The sequence below is a fragment of the Stomoxys calcitrans genome, chromosome 4, assembly GCF_963082655.1.
Source record: "Stomoxys calcitrans chromosome 4, idStoCalc2.1, whole genome shotgun sequence".
In the NCBI taxonomy this organism is placed as follows: Eukaryota; Metazoa; Arthropoda; class Insecta; order Diptera; family Muscidae; genus Stomoxys; species Stomoxys calcitrans.
This window is the reverse complement of record NC_081555.1, coordinates 29,274,570-29,280,569: the sequence shown is the minus strand read 5'-3', so window position 1 is coordinate 29,280,569 and position 6,000 is coordinate 29,274,570. Positions and strand designations below refer to the sequence as shown.

Below are 6,000 nucleotides of genomic sequence, written 5' to 3'. Positions count from 1 at the left end.
GCTTTGTTGTTATTCAGTCGGGTCACTGTTACTTGGACTTCATTCTGACTAGAAGGTTAACATTCTATACCATCACCAGGGATTGGTTCTGTGATATCCTCTTCGCCGCTATCGTCGGACACCAGCAGTTGGGTAAAGTGTTCTTTCCATATCCTAAGCACGCTATCCGTATCTGTTACCTTATTTTCTTGTTTGTCTATGCAGGAGGATGAGCTTGTACCAAAGTCATTGGTTTGAAGCATGATTCTTTGATAAAATTCCCGGATTTCATTCTGACTTCTGTACATCTCAATTCGCTCACACTCTGTTCTTCATATTTCCTTTTCCTTTATGTGTAATAGACGTTTCTTTACTCTCCTCTATACATCTTCTATGCCTGGTGCATTGCTACTGATTGCAGCAGGTTTGCTCTCTATGCGGCATTTTTGGCTACAGTGGCATTTCGAAACTGTTGACCGTACCATGACATTCTTGATAGTGGTGTCTTCTGGTACCCAAGTAGAGGGTTCGCGGGAATTTCCATGGCGAGGGCAATGGTTTGCCATTGCGCCGTTATATCATCGTGACAAGGACTGATTTCATCAAGTAGTTGGGCCAGTCCAATGAAGTATGCCTTTGCAGCATTTCCAAGTCAGTGTTTCATCACACCATTCATACCACGCTTAGACGGGTGCGAAGCTTTGCTGCCAAAAGGTAATGATGCGGTTCTATGTTCGCTCCTCAGATCAATCGTACATCTAACACGCTTAATGAATGTCTTTTCTGTATTACAACGTGTTCAATTTGGTTCATAACTTCTTGACTTCGCGATCGCGGGATGAGAGAGGTGGTGTGGTTTAAAGCAAGGACGACGAGTGTGAACATCTTTGGCCATCATGGCAAAAATAACCAGGACGATAAGGTCACGAAAAGTCTCGGAGTGTAAGAAGGAGATTAACGCCTTTCCTGAGGATGGCACGATCAGCATTGTATTGTAAGTTGATGAGACGTTGCACAGTGGGAGAAAATCGAAAAAACTAGTAAAAAATATGCCGGTAGAGATATCTCCTTGAAATTTGAAATGGTTAGAGCTGTGGTATTAGCGAGGCCATTGGTGATCCGGGCGCCTTTTGGTAGGCCCCTAAAGTTAGTCATCTCGGTATTTCGAAATGTAGTTGGGGCTGCTAAATCTTCATTTGCGATCCGATTTTTAAAATTCTTTTTTTCTGGGTACTGCTCAAAAATCCCTACAGTCTTTAAAAATAGAGTTATTGAGCTGAAACTTTGTACAGATTATTTTTTCGTCCATAAGCAGGTTAAGTTCGAAGATGGGCTATATCGGACTATATCTTGATAAAGCCCCCAAATAGACCCATCCGCCGATTCGGGGTCTTAGGTCCATAAAAGCCACATTTATTATCCGATTTTGCTGAAATTCGGGACAGTGAGTTGTGTTAGGCCACTCGACATCCATCTTTAATTTGGCCCAGGTCGGTCTAGATTTGTATATAGCTGCCATAATGACCGATCTCTCGATTAAAGGTTTTAGGCCCATAAAAGGCGCATTTATTATCCGATTTCGTCGAAATTGTGTTAGGCCCTTCGACATCCTTCTTCTATTTGGCCCATATCGGTTCAGATTTGGATTTATCTGCCGTATAGACCAATCTCTCGATTTAAAGTCTTGGCAACACAAAATGTGCATTTATAATCCGATTTCGTTGAAATTTGACACAGTGACTTATGTTAGGCTTTCCGACATCCGTATTGTATATGGTTCAGATCGGTCTATATTTGGATATAGCTATCAAAAAAAAAAACCAATAAATTGTTTTTTTGTGTGTTTTTTAAGGAAACTTCAAAGAATTACTAAGATATATTTATTCGTTTTAGTTTAGAATTTTTTAGTTTTTTTCATGTGAAAAAGGGTAGAGATATATCTGCTACCTGTTCTCGCCTCGGCATGTACTTTACTAGATTTTTTTCGATTTTCTCTTACTGTGCGTTGCACAGTGGTGCCGTTGATCTTTTTTGTTGCAAAAATCTAATCTTCTGAACCGAAGAAGATAATTTGAATAATTGAATCGAATTGAATAATGCCTCGAAGAAACCTGTTATATAAAATAGAAATGTGGATTTTTAGTGCCAAACAAAAATCGGCAACAGTTCTCTGAATCCAAGATACATATATATATATGTATTGATAATTGTTATTGTCTTATAATAATACGATATACATATAAATACCAAGGATATGACATGCATGCTTAAAGAGAATACGGTGTTATCGGCTTGCAACAACTTGTAATTTGTTGGCGATAAAGTCTAGTAAACATGTTTCAAATGTAAACCAAAACAAAAAAATTTAAGAAAATGGATGCTGATTGAAACAATTCACATTGTTCTTCAAATAGTCTTTTGCGGGAATCCAAACTAACGACTACAGCATACGGAAAAGTATTCAATTGCAAAATGTTTTATCTAAGATTTCTTTTCTTCGTAATACTGTTGACAGTTTTCAATGTGTGTGTAAAGTGTGATATTTCGATTACCGGCTAACAAAAAATTCAAATTAGTGGAAGACTAAAGGAAACGGAAATGTTGTGAATAGCATCTGCATTAGGACATTAATTAAGTGAATAACTAAATAAATGATAGTAATGAGTTCTCAAAGCGAGTGAATAAGTAAATGACGGTGAAAATAAATCTTCAAGAGTTTATAAGCTGAGGGAAACTAAATAAAATCTTAACTAGCTATTAAGAGAATACCGATATTCGATGTAAAAGTTTGCCCCTGTTCATGGACAAGTTTGATATTCGATATATGAGGTGGCATAAAACTAGAGGAAAGTCTACATGAAGAATGAAAAAAAAATATTAGCAGCTTGAATTGGCAAAACGATTCCACAGCCTGAAGTTCGATTCAAAAAGCCACAACTTCAATTGACCAGTGTAATATTTAATTGCTTCCTGAAATACAAAAGGATTATTTAAGCCTCATAGGTAAGCGAAATGTTAAAAGGGTCCCCAGTGAAGGACATAATTAATTTTTAACCAAGCAATTTAAAAATGCCTGACCAAGTGGCATCGCAAGTTTTTTTTTTTTAATCAGCCATTTCCTAATTATCTTTTAATTGGATCATAAAACATTTTGCGAATAATTAAAAAACCCATATAATTTGATAACGATAAACTGGGTGACAAGATTATGAATTATATTTTAATTGCTTTAGGGCGAAGCATAGTAAACAAGATTTTCATTTAAAATAAATTAAGGATAATAAGGGGAAGTAAGAGATATAGTAAAATAATGTTTAAAACAAAGATGGAAAATTTATTCAGCAAAGCTGAATTGAAGATCTGCTATAAAAAACCATATTCGGCCAGGCTGAATTGAAGGTTTCCAATAGAAAACCTTATTCAGCCAGGCTGAATTGAAGGTTTCCTATAGAAAACCTTATTCAGCCAGGCTGAATTGAAGGTTTCCTATAGAAAACCTTATTCAGCCAGGCTGAATTGAAGGTTTCCTATAGAAAACCTTATTCAGCCAGGCTGAATTGAAGGTTTCCTATAGAAAACCTTATTCAGCCAGGCTGAATTGAAGGTTTCCTATAGAAAACCTTATTCAGCCAGGCTGAATTGAAGGTTTCCTATAGAAAACCTTATTCAGCCAGGCTGAATTGAAGGTTTCCTATAGAAAACCTTATTCAGCCAGGCTGAATTGAAGGTTTCCTATAGAAAACCTTATTCAGCCAGGCTGAATTGAAGGTTTCCTACAGAAAACCTTATTCAGCCAGGCTGAATTGAAGGTTTCCTATAGAAAACCTTATTCAGCCAGGCTGAATTGAAGGTTTCCTATAGAAAACCTTATTCAGCCAGGCTGAATTGAAGGTTTCCTATAGAAAACCTTATTCAGCCAGGCTGAATTGAAGGTTTCCTATAGAAAACCTTATTCAGCCAGGCTGAATTGAAGGTTTCCTATAGAAAACCTTATTCAGCCAGGCTGAATTGAAGGTTTCCTATAGAAAACCTTATTCAGCCAGGCTGAATTGAAGGTTTCCTATAGAAAACCTTATTCAGCCAGGCTGAATTGAAGGTTTCCTATAGAAAACCTTATTCAGCCAGGCTGAATTGAAGGTTTCCTATAGAAAACCTTATTCAGCCAGGCTGAATTGAAGGTTTCCTATAGAAAACCTTATTCAGCCATGCTGAATTGAAGGTTTCCTATAGAAAACCTTATTTAGCCAGGCTGAATGAAAGATTATTTTATCTTTTTTGCTACATTATTCTCTGAATATATGCAATTACCTGATGTTCAAAAGTTGGACAAAATTCCTAAAAGTTTTTATTTCAATGTCGCTCGATTTAGTTGGGATTTCAAGTAAGAAATAGAGAGGCAAGTTCTCCTGCCTTATGAAAAAATAATTGAGTGATCCTTAACACAAACTCCACTATTTTATTAAGCAAAGTCGTGTATGTTATGGCCGAACTCCTATGGCAGTTATGTTTCTTTGCGTGACCCCATAAAAACAACTACACAATTTAGGACTATAGTTTATGTTGTCCCACAGGCAAACATAACCATCCCCTTTTAGTTGATAATATGTGAAACTAAATAAACTAAGGACGTGTAAACTTGCAATAATACCAAATTGACTAACTCCTGTGAAGCACATGATGCCTATGCCAATTAAAATAGTTCTCCATGGTGCCAGTTAAACTTATTCAAACTGAAGCTACCGGAAATGTAGGTATCATCATATGGTTAACTTGAGGAAATTTCATAAAAATATGAAAAAGTTTGTTAGTTTTTAGTTTCCTACCCATTGAAATGAAATACTGATAATTTATTATGCTTTACGCATTTGCATGGGATTATGCAGTATCCTAAGTGTTGCAATATAAACAAGCTCAAGCTTATGTTCAGGTATTAAAGTTGAAACTAAAATCCCTACGTAATGTTTAAGCGTCTACATCAACAGGTTGTGAATGAATTTCAAACAGATTTGCATTAAACTTCTTTAATCAAAAAGCATATCACAGCAGTATGCAAAAGTTTTCTTTCTTATTAAACGCCTTGAGGAAGACGCCAAATGGATAGAAGCAATTTTTTCAGAAACCAATTATAAAGTTTTGCGTTGGTGTATGTAAGCAATATAGAATTTGAATAAAAAAAAATTGTGTTTAGTATCAAATATGCAACAGGTTGATGATATTGGTTTGGCAAATATGCGAGTGGAAAAATTGTTGTTAAGAATTTTTTGTGGAACTGTTACCAATCAGAGAAAAAGATGTCATTTCCTTTGGGAAATCCGGGGAAGGGACAAATTTAAATGTATATAAAATATTTTTGAAATTTTCAATGTTAAAGTAAGTGGAGATATAGACATTCGATGTTATCATAAAAGTGGGTAAATACGAACACATGAAACAAGTGGATACTCGCTGTTGATGAAAGCTACTATCGAAGATAAGGTTGGCTACAAGGTAATTTTTGAAGACTGGCATAAAGTACATTGTGATATCACAGCATCAAGTGAAGTATACCAACATGCCGTGCGAATTCGTAATAATACTATTCCCATAATGATCAGTAGTTGTCACCTTTCCGTGGAGGAACCATAATCAGTGCATCACGTGGAAAAATTTTAAATTTGATATTGAGTTGCGAAGTTATCGCTAATCAGTAGTTTTTTATACCCACCACCGAAGGATGGGGGTATATTCATTTTGTCATTCCGTTTGCAACACATCGAAATATCCATATCCGACCCTATAATATTCTTGATCAGCGTAAAAATCTATTTAAAACGATCTAGCCATGTCCGTCCGTCTGTCTGTTGAAATCACGCTACAGTCTTTAGAAATAGAGATATTGAGCTGAAACTATGCACAGATTCTTTTTTTGTCCATAAGCAGGTTATGTTCGAAGATGGGCTATATCGGACTATATCTTGATATAGCCCCCATATAGACCGATCCGCTGATTTTAGGTCTTAGGCCCATAAAGGCCACATTTAT

General features: G+C 36.1%; 1 protein-coding gene across 2 annotated transcripts in view; it reads left to right on the top strand.

Moving 5' to 3' along the window:
- Nucleotides 1-2,411: 2,411 nt before the first annotated feature.
- The window catches only part of LOC106083463 (calcitonin gene-related peptide type 1 receptor), a 119,613-nt gene continuing 116,024 nt past the window's right edge, over nt 2,412-6,000 (top strand). For both annotated transcript variants that reach the window (XM_059366413.1, XM_013246536.1), the window contains exon 1: nt 2,412-2,982. The gene's annotated coding sequence lies outside the window, so the exon portion shown is untranslated. The remainder of the gene's footprint in view (nt 2,983-6,000) is intronic.